This window comes from Notolepis coatsorum (assembly GCF_963971535.1).
Source record: "Notolepis coatsorum genome assembly, chromosome: 15".
Lineage (NCBI taxonomy): Eukaryota > Metazoa > Chordata > Actinopteri > Aulopiformes > Paralepididae > Notolepis > Notolepis coatsorum.
The window spans coordinates 16,625,172-16,638,639 of NC_140179.1; the positions used below are offsets into that span (position 1 = coordinate 16,625,172).

The 13,468-nt window shown below is 41.5% G+C and overlaps 1 protein-coding gene across 2 annotated transcripts in view; it reads right to left on the bottom strand.

Annotated features, from left to right (window-relative positions):
- The window catches only part of jpt2 (Jupiter microtubule associated homolog 2), a 31,366-nt gene that overhangs the window by 13,157 nt on the left and 4,741 nt on the right, over positions 1-13,468 (bottom strand). The gene's annotated exons all lie outside the window — the stretch shown is intronic.

A 13,468-nucleotide genomic window follows, 5' to 3' on the forward strand; every position in this document is an offset into this window, starting at 1 on the left:
ACACATTTCACATTTAGGGCTGGGTGATATGGCAAAACATTTTATCACGATACAATTTTTCATATTGTTCGATATCGATAATCAATATTTGTATTAGTATTAAATCAAATAAAAATGTTTAATGATTATTTAAACAACAAATGTTTATTTTGCAGCAATTCTTTGTCGTTGCCGCCATCTTTAGTGTTACAGCCCCTCACACTCCCGTTCTCAGGCTGCAGCTGGTTTAAAAGCGAAAGTACCAAAAAAGTGGCTGTGGCTAGAGCTGCCGCGGTATCGGTATTACCACGGTATCGCTGTTACATCATGCCCACCGCAGCGTTGGGCTGAATACCGGCATCACCGCTGTTTTTTATTATATTATTATTATTATTACGCTCTCGTTGGGCTTGCGGCTCTGCAGATATACCCTACTTCTCTGTCGAGATTCCAAGCGACCCTATTGGGTACCAGAAAAGTCACATGAAACACTGCAGACCACTGATTGGTCAGAAGAGATACGCGTCACATGCTTGGAGCATCTTGCAGTGCTTTTACTTCCTGAATCTCAGCCATCACAACACGGCTAATAGTACGTTAGCTCCCACCGGAGACCGGAGTGGATTACCGACGCCGTCGCTCCTCAGGGAACGAGGCATAATGATTTTACTGCAACGAAATGTTATAATAAAAGCCCTTCGTTCTATACACTTGTCTGATTGAAAACTTTATTAACAGACCGCAGAATGGGTACAACTCGGCACGCTCTGAGCAAAGAAAGGAACTTAGATATTAATTGAGTAACGCTTGCCTTGCTATGGTCCGGTAAATACGAACGTGTAACTATACTAACGTTAATGCCACAAATCGAATGCCTTTGTAATCATAAGTAGTAACGTTATAATAAGAAGAAGAAGAAAGGGTCGGGGGGGTAACCGGCGGGCGCGCCGCTACCACCCCTGCTCGCGACACCGAGGGGAGACTTCGAATCCGTGTTTCACTTTTAATAACGAATGCGTGCATGCCGAATCCCAAACAATATTCATGCTGCAAAATCATCCTCTAAAGATAGACATTTAGACTAGAGGCAGGCTATATGCTATAAAGAGTAGACTACAAAAAAAATGCATTCAAACTTTTTTTTTTTTGTGTGTGTGTGCGGTAATAACTGCGGCGGTAGGAAATATTTTGCAAATGTGTGCGGTAAGGAAAACATCAATACCGCGGCAGCTCTAGCTGTGGCTCCAGGGGAGTTGAACAGTTCTGGCTCTGCTAGTTTCTTTTCTATCTTTTGGTGGACAAACCACCAATGCACTGTGACATGTCATGCACCGTGACTCACGACTGGAGACTAGCTCTGCTAGCACACATAGCCTACTGTGTACTACAGACGGTTTCAAACTGTATTTTAAATTATAGAAAGCAGGGCAGCTAGGTGGTGCAGTGGGAAAGGCGCTCACCACCAATGCAGGAGACGCTGGGTTCGAGCCCAGCTCTCCGCATTGCTATCAGCTTGGCTGGTCGTTCATACTAATACAATTGGCAGTATTAGGGGGTGGGAAGCTGATGGGTGGGGATCGGACGTTGTGGACAGCGACTCCTACAGGTCGGTTGGTGCGCCTGCGCAGCAGAATCAGGAAGCGACGGGGGCGGCGTGCCCTCCCACACAGACCCCCGACGCTAAGAGATCGCGCTGTGCAGGTGAAAAGATGAGACGGCTGCTTCCTCGAGTACCGGAGGGGACACGTGATGTAAGGCTTCGTCCACATTGCAGCCGGCTTGTGGGAGGCATGGCCTAACAGCGTTCGAGACAGGGGAGGGTAGAATTGGACAATACGAAATTGGGATGGGAGAAAAATAGAAAATGGGAGAAAAAGTAGATCAAATTTTATTTTATAGAAAGCAAACAATTTCGCTCCATGCGCGGTGTGCTAGCCAGCCAACGTCAATCAACAAAGATCCTCACCGCGACTAGTTAGTTATCATAACTGTAACTGAGGGGTACAATTCCCTGACTGTATTGATAAGTATGGTATCATTAAACCACTACCGCTTTATGTACTTTAATTACTGGCCATACAGTACACGATATATGAATATGATGAACACTTCCCACAATGAAATCGGTTCCAGTCAAAGGTATTAATCAAGTATTTAATGGAGCAAAAGGTACATAGGATACTTTACATTATTCTTTGAATGCACTTGTAAGGCAAAGGAGTATGCGTAGGCAAATCAATAACGAATGTCCATTCTCTGGTTACGCAGGAGGTAATTATACAACCTGAATCTTAGGGAATTATATCTATGGTGCACTAGTGATAGCGGGAGATACTGGAAAGGGTTCCCACTGGTTGTAAGCCAGCAAGGGGGGTAGAAGATCTGTCGGTAGTAGGACGTCTGGTCAACGATGACTAGGGAGACTTCAGGTACAGAAGCCGGTGCAGTAGTCTCTTGATCCACAGACGAATACAGCTTGGTTCTCTTGTAGACTGTAGCTCTACAGTGAAGAAAGCTAGGCGGCCTCAGGCTCTCTGAGCGCCGACTCGACTTGACTCCTCTCGGGGTAAATCCAACACGTGCAGGCGTCGGCGATTATCCGCTCCATAAATCATAGGACCAAAGCAAATATATTCCAGCCGCAAAGGCTATGTAGTCGTCGGGTAGATTAATCCAGTGTACATGTCCATACGGTTCTCGCCTAGGTCTCCTCGGGTGAAGGCGCCATGCGGTCGGCCCAGCCTGGATAAGAACTCTAGCTAATACGAGAAAGCGTTGGAGATGCTGGTCACTATAGAATTCTAACCGCACGATACACTATACACAAATAGACTATTAAAGACTCAATAGAAATATGTCGCACTCGACGGTATAGTGCCAAACTCTGACAATTCAGTTATTAATTCGCACGCGGTCTCGATGCCCTATTCTGAGGCCAAACAGGCCATACTTCACCGCACGTTGTATCGTGGGTGAGGCTTCAACTTATCGGTAACATGCTAAGTGCACGAAGGGTACGGAGGTAAGGGGCTAAGGGTCTTCTACATTCACCTGCGCCGTATTTATACGCACGGTGCACAAATAGTGCCACTCTCATTTCTGTCGCCGTATCCCTGGGCAGGGCCGGGCAAGTACAGACATGTCGTGTCGGTGACTTTGAACTTGGCTCCGGGGGCCGGTCCCTGGCGCCGGTGGACCGCTGTCCAATAGGAGAATGAACTATTATGGGCTGGACTAAAGGGATATTCCGTGTATATGTACAAGGAATATACAAGGGATATCAAACGATATACAAATACTATTCAATATATATCAATAAATAAATATATATATTCGGTTTAATCTGATCCTTCGTAACAATAACCATCGGCAGTCGCGGTGAGGATCTTTGTTGACCAGCGCTGGCCGGCCAGCACATTTTGCACGGGGCGAACTCTGCTAGCGTTGGCCTGTATAGCTGGCGAGCTATGGTTCTAGCCGGAGCTAGCCAGCCGGCGCCGGTCGACGGAGATCCTCACTGCGATTGTCGATGGTTGTGGTGGCCGGCGTGGCGTGCCGCAGTGAGTGGCTCCTGTCAGCGCTGCGGTCATGCCGTCGATGCCAACGCTGGCCGGACGAGCCATGCCGGCCCCCGTGACTAGAGTTCCTTATACGAGCATTAGAAAATGTCCACAATGCTATTCGCAAGAGAAAATAAATTGAAATGCCTAATAATAGCCTAAACTGCAGTGCTGAAAGCTAGTAAACACTGCATCTCTATGGCTTAGTCACAAACGTGATTTATACAGAGAGATTTGACAATTGCCCATTAATGGTTCATACTAGGGTAGGGCTGCAACGATTAGTCGACGACGTCGATTATAAAAAATCATCGACGAGGAATTGTTGCGTCGATTAGTCATTAAAAAAAAGAAAAAAAAGATTATAATTTTTTTTTGCACTACCCATCTGTGGCTTCTCAGCTCTGGTCCAGCCAGCTGAAGACTTCTTAGCTTAACATAACAGACAGACAGTAAGTTTGGGGGAACTAATGGGATAACTGGGGATGTTGTTTCAATCAATCAATCAAATGTATTTGTATAGCACGTTTAAACATGACGCTTGTCAACCAAAGTGCTTCACATAGCTAAGCTAAGTACACAGAAAAGTATAAAATAAACAGAAAAATTAAATAAAATCAACGGAAAAACAGAACAACACGTCAACAAGTACGGCAGGAGTCAAAGTGAGTCAGGGAAGGCCAGGCGATATAGGTGGGTTTTGAGTTTTGATTTAAAAGACTTGATGGAGGGGGCAGATTTGATGGACATGGGGATGCTGTTCCAGAGGTCAGGGGCTGCAACCGCAAAAGCATGTCCCCCCCTAGACTTGAAGTTAGACCTACGAGTGGTTAGGAGACCCTTATCAGCCGATCTGAGGGCCCTGGCGTTGGTATAGGGGGTGAGGAGGTCTGCTAGGTAAGCAGGAGCTTTACCATTTAGGGCTTTATAAACCATTAAGAGGACCTTGAAGTCTATTCTAAAGCGCACTGGGAGCCAGTGGAGGGAGGCAAGTACAGGGGTGATGCGAGCTCTCTTCCGGGTACCTGTGAGCAGTCTAGCAGCAGCGTTTTGGGGGAGTTGTAGACGGGCTATGGTGGATTTATTTAGCCCCAGGTACAGGGAGTTACAGTAGTCTAAGCGTGAGGATATGAAGGCGTGAATTACTCTTGTTTGGTCCTGACAAGAGTCTCAAAGCAACTCTGAGGTCATGCTCAATGTCCAATCTGTTCCTCTGCTCGGTCTTCAGCTGGACCAGAGCTGAGAAGCCACTTTCACAAAGATAGGTAGTGCAAAAAAAAATAAAAATAAAAATCGATTCGAAAAAATAAGACAGATTAGTCGACTACCAAAATAGTCATTAGTTGCAGCCCTAGTTCATACATACTGTATAAAGACAACAGAAATCTATTTTATTTTTGTTAAACAGCCTACAATATGGCATAACTTAGTTCTAGATTATGATCGTCAGTCTCACTCATCAAAATGTTTTCTAGGTAACTTATGGTATCTCAAACGAATTAGGTCCTCTGCTATGACAAATTTATAATAATACAACTAGGGATGCACAGATATGAAAATTTGCCACCAATACCGATTGTTCAACTAACACAATCGGCCAATACCGATATTTGTGGCAAAAAAATTTAATTTTAATTTGATTTTTTTTAATATATTTCTTTTGTAATATATATTTTTTTTTATGAAACTACTGTATATATACAAGAATGGCATTACCTGAAATGCCCCCTGTATTGTGGTGCATTTGACAAATAAAGAACTTGAAACCAAAGTTATGACTTCGATATGATACCAGGCTAAAATATCTTGATAATGATACTGGAACGATACGATGGCAAACCCCTAATACAATTATATATTAGATGACAGTCCTGACATGACAAATGGATTTAAAGATGGACAAATTATTATTGTAGAAATTAACTGGGAATCTGGGATTTAGCCATCAGAGTTTCTCTGTCAAGAGCGTTTTGAGAAAAGTGCTATGTTAAAACTGCACATAAAGGCTAGGGATGTAGTGTTTAAACAACTACACGCTTAAAATGTTTCTGCAACTAATAAGACCATGGGAAATACTATTGCGTTAAACTAATTTGATAGAAGCTGCAGCTCAATTTTGATTAGCTGTTCTTGAACGCATCCCCCTCAGCAGGCTCTTCAACTCTCAGGCACAGTAAGTACTCGCCCTCCCCTCTGCTAGATAGATACATTTGTTGTTAGCAATAGGGCTGTACCGAATGCTTCGAAGCTTCGATCATAATGTTGACATTCGAATTCTAAATCAACATTCGAATAAAAAAAAGATGCATCTACTTTTCCTCCCATTTTTCTATTTTTCTCCCATCTGTCCAATCTGTTCCTCTGCTCCGTCTTCAGCTGGACCAGAGCTGAGAAGCCACTTTCACAAAGAGGTAGTGAAAAAGAAAATTATATATATATATATATATTTTTTTTTTTATATATAATTGTTTTTCGATTAGTCGACTAGCAAAATAGTAATTAGTTGCAGCCCTAATAATTATATATAAAACCAAAAACGATCGGTATCGGATCGGTATCGCCCGATATGGCTCAAGACGATCGGTGATCGGTATCGGTGGCAAAAAACGTGATCGGGGCATCCCTAATAGCAAGCATTACTCATTCATATCTCTCACTTCCTTCCTTTGCTCATAGAGCCCGTACAGAATGTACCCATTCTGCAATCTGTTAAAGTTTTCAATCAGACAAATGTATAGAAAAGCTTTTATTATAACATTCGTTGCAGTAAAATCATTATGCCTCGTTTAGTACTCCTGCGGAGCGCTGGTAGTCTACTCGTGGGCTGTGGGGAGCTAGCGTTATTAGCTTCGTTGTTGATCTCTCAAATCAATGGCGGACTTCCCGGAAGTAAAAAACGAATAAGCGATTGCCGATTGGTGGTAAGAACAGCAGAGGCGGGTGCAAGCAGTGTGACGTAATTGGCAGAATCGACTGTCAATCAAAATTCTGTTGCCGTCTACCTGCATTGCTTTGGTTGAGAGAGATAGTGCTCTCTTATTAAAACTAATAAACAAGTCTTGAGCAAGACAAGTTAGTCTGTTATGAAAGCCAGTGAGTATTGTATGACTCAGACTTTTATAATGCTCATGACTCATGAGCATTATAAAATAAAAAACACACATGGCATGGTGGAATTAATACCATAAACATATTTCCTTTTTTTTAGTAAGTAAAGAGACCTATGTTCATATCGGTGAGCACAATTTGTAACACAAAAGAGAGATGTGTAGCCTATTTATTTATTAATTTTATTATTATTATTGTATTTGTTGCCATGCCTAAAATAATAGTCAAGCATAGGGCTAAAACATTTTCATAAATATAATTTTTTGTTATATGGTTATAATTAGGCCCGTCACGATAACACATTTTGCTGGGCGATTAATTGTCCCAGAAAATATTGCGATAAGCGATATTATTGCGGTTTTGAGAGATTATTTTTTTTGAGAAATGTATTTCCCAAAAGTTTTCAATTAACCTGTTAATTTTTTTTACTAATATAATAGCATAATAATGCAAGGAAACCATTTCAAAGTGCAATAAACCTTTAACATTGGAAGACATTTGAAATATCCTAAATAAAAAAATGCTCAGTTTGATTGTTTATTATAAAACAAACTGAAACTGGGGGCGGCTACGTGGCGTAGTGGGCAAGGCGCTCGCGATGAAATGCTGGAAACGCTGGGCTTGTCAGTTCGAGCCCAGCGCTCCACATTTGCTTTCAGTTTAGCTGGTCGTCCGTACTAATACACATTGGCCGTATTAGGGGGTGGGAAACTGATGGGTGGGGATCGGGCATTGTGGACAGCGACTCCTACAGGTCGGTTGGTGCGCCTGCGCAGTAGAATCAGGAAGTGTCGGGGGCAGCGTGAGCCTCCCACGCGTTACTCCTCGCCACTGAGAGATCGAGCTGCGCAGGTGAAAAGATGCGACTGCTGTAACCTCAAGTACCGGAGGGGACTTGTGCTATGTATGACTTAGTCCACATTGCAGCCGGCTTGTGGGAGGCAAGAAACAGCGTCCGTGACAGGGGAGGGTTGAATTGGATGATACGAAATTGGGATGGGAGAAAAAAAAGATATAGAAAATGGGAGAAAAAGTGGACAAAAAAAAATAAAACAAACTGAAACTGGAAACATGCCCTCTGTCTGGCTTTTTGTGTCATCCTTTTAACATGTACATGTATTATTAATGTACCTTGCGGTACCATGTACAAAATGTTAATAAAGTATGAGGAAAAAACTGTGGAAACGTAATAAATAAAAAGGCAGTGAAACAATAATCAAATAAACACCAAAATATATACTATCTCTATTGGAATGGAGACTTCAGCACAGGATAAACTAGGGATGGGCAAAAATAATCCAGATCGATTGATCACATGATGTACTAGAGTACTCGTGGAGGAAAACGCTGTACAAAATAAACGTCTTTTCCGGTGTTTTAGACTTTTATTTTGAAACCCACCCACCGGTCCGGAGCGGAAGTATTGTTGTTATTATCTAGCAGAACGTATTGAGCGGACAACTTGTCTCGTCCGGTTCCGTGTTTTTGAGCTAATGATAAAACAAATGTTGAGATTGTTGGTGAACAACTAACTTTAGGTTAGTTTTAACGTTAGCTACTAACGTTAGATGCAGCTACTACAGGCAATCAACGATGAGGAGGAAGTGTCAAAGCCGTATAGAATAGCCCTGTGGTGCGTAGGCACGACTCGAAACTAGTAAACTACCTGTTATAATAAATTAATTCATGTTTAACTTGTCCCCGTGTCCAGTCCTTTGACTAGCCCCACCCGTTCATTGTAAACAATGATGCATGTAATTGAATTAACGTTATTCTGTGTTGTAGCTATGCTATACGTTTTATTTAGTTTGTTAGCTATTTAGCTAATGTTGATAGCATCAACGCTAGATCTTTAATCTTTATTTAGCAGTCCAGTTTCTCCGGGCAGTAGCGAGTAACTACTTGGGTCTAAAAATAGCTACATTACAAAGATCGCTACTTGGTTAACACTTTGGCGACCAGTCTTGCGGCGATGTACTTTCTAAGAGCTATATATATAATTTATATTATTGCTATCTGTCCATTCTCAGTCACTTAAGTGCATAAACCGTGCCTTCATAATGGCTTAAAGAAAATAAAAATCCATCGGTTGGTTGTCATTTTATAGCGTCGTGAATATAAGGTTTATCGCGCTTTTCGTCTCGTCTTTTTTCCAGGAAGCTAGATAATAGGCTAAACGTTGGCGCCGTTTATATCAAACGCCATTTCTGCTGTATATATATACACGAATGAAATAAAACAAACTGCGTAGCATCCGGACTATTACAGAGCATCTATGGATGAAATGGGGGCGGCGGGGAACGCCGATTAGTATTATTGATTAGCAATACAGTGTGCGTTCAGGTAGCCAATGTCGGTGAATGTCCAATCCAGCTGTAATTTAGGGGAATAGTATCCTACCGTCAGGCCATGTGATCGCCGGCAGCATTTAGTCATTAGTCATCTGAATCTGGTAGATCGATATGTCCATTGGCTAATCATAAATCCCATTATTCCAGGCTGAAATATGCGATCGGTAACGTGATCAAAGATGGAGGGTCTTCGTTTGGAACCGAGGCTCATATGAAACGCCCACATACAGTGAAAAGATTTTCTTTTTTCAAATGCCCTCAATGATACTGCAGTGGAGCGATGGCGCCCCTAAGCGGATCTGGCCGGTATTGCATGTTTCGAAAATCAAATATGTGGGTAGGTCATGCATCTCGATCGCGGACGTTAATAGCGTTATAAATATGGAATAAAACAATAACAACTCGTGGCTCTGGTCCACAGCGCATGAAATCGAAACACGTATATATACGTGGACGGTCCACATAGTGTTAAGAGGAGTAACACTATTGAGAAATGTAGTTAAGCTATGTGGTGTTGCTACTGCCCCACGGAGCTCCCGTGCTGTACTCTGTAGTATTAGGCCAGCGGCCCCCCACACGGAGAGTGACTGACAAGGGGCACTGGTTCCGACTCATTAAAACAAACGCGCAAATAGCAATTAATCGCACGCGTCAAAATCATTGCATTCATTTTAATTATCACGCAGATTAATTGCTTTAGTTATAATAAAAGCTTTTCTATACATTTGTCTGATTGAAAACTTTATTAACAGATTGCAGAATGGGTACAATACAGTACAGCTCAGTGGACTGGAGGATGAAGACCAGAAAAAGACTTTCGGCTTTTTTAGATAAGGGTCCTCCATTTTCAATTCATCAAAACATTTAGAGACATACAAATATACAGTAGTTTCATAAGAAAAATTTACACTTCGATTTTCTTTTTTTTCCCGAAGCTCATGCCATCGAACGAAGCTTCGAAGTATTTAAGACAGCCCTAGAAGGTAGGTAGAATTAATGTAGAACATGAAGGATATACACCGTATGTGCACTTCACTGTAGGCAGTAGGACTCTGGCCTTCAATACAGTTATGAAATGGTGTTATATAATACGTAGCGATGCACGATATAATATCGGCCGATATGGCAATTTTTTTACACATCGGTATCGGTCCGATATCAAGATAGGGCCGATATTAAAAAAATAAATAAAATCTTTACATGTTTTGGCCTTAAATAGTTTCAAAATATCAGTCATTTCTGAAAATAAGTTACAAAAGTAAAAAAAATATGAGTTTTGGAAAATAGCTCTTTATTTGATTATCATAAAAGTGTTTTCTATACAGAGATATCGACATCGGTAAATATCTGTATCGGCCAGAACAGCAATATTCAGGGTTTGTACACCTTTTCCAAGGCAAAATGCAAGCACTTTTCAAGCATTTTCAAGGTGCATTTAAGATTTTCCAGCATCTTATGCGGCTGTGGTAAATTAAATATTTACTCAAAATGATTATTTCACTTCTTCCATCACATTAAATCAGATGTTATTGTGCTAAACAACCAAAATTATGTAGACTTGGCATCATATATAACTGATATATAGCTGAGCCGATGTGTTATGCAGTATGTCGTGTGTCATAAATGTCATGATGAATTGAACATGGGGGACCCTGATGTAAACAAGACGAAAGTATTGCTCTGGTCTGCATCCCCTTAATAATTGTGTGTATTGAGCCGTACTGTATTGTACCCATTCTGCAATCTGTTAATAAAGTTTTCAGGGAAGAGAAATGAGGAGCTATCCCAAATGTGGTGAGGTATGCCACTTTATTCTCCCCACAAGTAAATTGCTTTGCTATCTCACTGTCAGGAAACATTGTTTGAAACATGGCCCCCATGTCATTACATGAATGGTAGGAATAGTGGCTGGTTACAGCTTTTGTTGCCCAGCATATTTCAGCTTGAAGTGTTGGATTAGAGGTAACAAATGATTTAATGGTGCCTGTGGTGTTGCTGGTTGACTGGTTCTTGGATGAGCCTGGGGATGGTAGAGGGGCAACTCCACTGCAAGCTCCTCCACTGGCTGCTCTGGCTCTCACTACACTGCTGGTTGTTGATGTGGATGTAGCTGTGCTGCATTGCTTGTCTGCTGGAAATAATCCACTAATGCAGGACCTGGATTTAGACGTGCTTTCATCAGAATTTGATGCTTCTTCCCTAAATAAAAAGGAGCAGCATGTTATAAATAAAACAAAGTGTTTTATTAATTTAATCTCACTGGTTGCACTTAACTTTAAGAGTATTTATTGTTTAATGTTGACATCTAATCTAAATGGATCATTATGATATTATAAATGTATATTTCATTTTCATTTATAGGCTACTGCCTATGAATTTTAGACTGAGCCTAATGATGGCCTGGAATGAACCAACTACCTTAACATTATTATCCATGTAATTAACTGTAAAGGTCACGTTAGCTGTTAGATTGCATATTCCATAAATAAACATGCTAAAATTGGCCTGGCTCGTCACGTTTGATTGAAAACGTTATTAACAGATTGCAGAATGGGTACAATACACTATGGCTCAATACACACAATTGTTAAGGGGATGCAGACCAGAGAAATACTTTCGTCTTGTTTACATCAGGGTCCGCCATTTTCAATTCATCATAACATTTATGACATACACGACATACAGGTAGACGTTACTGCGTTCCAGACTACAACTGCTCCACACCAGTTCCACACCAGTCTCCGTAAATGTTCCGTTATAAAAATAAAATACCATTTCAATACACAACAAGTTTTCGTGTTTTGAAATACATGAAAGGAAATTAGCTAACGTTGATTTGCCTAACGTTACATGCTACAACACTGCGGTGAAAAACAGAGTCCGGTAAACACGAGTTTGTAATTCCATTAGTGTATTTTGCCTGTTACTTGACTATTTCGATTATTGAAGTGGTATTTTTATAACAAACATTTACGGAGACAGGTAGGCCTGCCGCGATAAGCAATAAATCGATTAATTGCTGCGATAATTAAAATGAATGCAATGATTTTGACGGGCGCGATTAATTGCTATTTGCGCGTTTGTTTTAATGAGGCGGAACCAGTGCCCCTCAGTCACTGTCCGTGTTGGGAGGCGGGCCGCTGACGTTACTAGAGTACAGCACGGGAGCTCCGTGGGGCAACGCCACATAGACATTTCTCAATAGTGTTGCTCCTTTTAACCAAGTAGCATTATTTGTAGTGTAACGTTAGCTATTTTTAGACCCAAGTAGTTACTCGCTACTGCCCGGAGAAACTGGACTGCTAAATAAAGATTAAAGATCTAGCGTTCGTTGATGCTCATTCAATGCTAACAACATTAGCTACAAACGAAATACAACGTATAGCATAGCTACAAGTACAACACAGAATAACGTTAATACAATTACATGCATCATTGTTTACAATTAACGGGTGGGGCTAGTCAAAGGACTGGACACGGGGACAAGTTAAACATGAATTCATTTATTATAACACTCCGGTAGTTTCGAGTCGTGCTGCAGTGCTTACGCACCACAGCTATTATATTATATACTGCTTTGACGCTTCCTCCTCATCGTTGATTGCCTGTAGTAGCTGCATCTAACGTTAGTAGCTAACGTTAAAACTAACCTAAAGTTAGTTGTTCACCAACAATTTGTTTTATCATTAGCTCAAAAACATCATATCATTAGCCCAAGTTGTCGGCTCATAGTTTCTGCTTAGGATAATCACAAAATACTTCCGGTCCGGTCGGTGGGCTTCAAAATAAAAGTCTAAACACCGGAAAAGACGGAGCGGTGGGCTTCAAAATAAAAGTTTGGGGAAATAAATTTCAAAAAAAAAATTCTCTAACCGGTCGCAATAATATCGCTTATCGCGATATTTTCGGGGGCAATTAATCGCCCAGCAAAATGTGTTATCGTGGCAGGCCTAGAGACAGGTGTGGACTGTGGAGCACTTGTAGTCTCGAACTTAGTTACCTGGCGAGCCAGGCCGAGACACGTTAATAACACCCATGGCTCAGTGGCTCACCTTTCAACGTGGCTCGAACGTGCAGACTCCCCCAATCCCCATGGTAAAAACCTTCAAGTCCTTTCTGCATATTTTGCACACGGCTACTCGAGGATGTTCTCCTCTGAATTATATTTGATATCTCCGAGCCAGAGCTCATTAAAACGGCAGCCTCCCGGCATTTTGGCCACACACACATGCACGCTGTTCTCATGGCACAGGTAAAAACACTACGGGGTGGGGCCGAGCCACATTTCATTTTGCATGAAAGGCGAACGCAAAATAGGCTCGCGAGTCGCTCCGACTTATTTTATTTCTTTGTCTAAAAACCAAACTATTCAGTCAGATAGCGATTTATTATTAAAGTATAAAATGCAATTACAATTTCAATAACTTTCCAGCACTTTATACACAATTCAAGCACATTTAAAACCTTGAA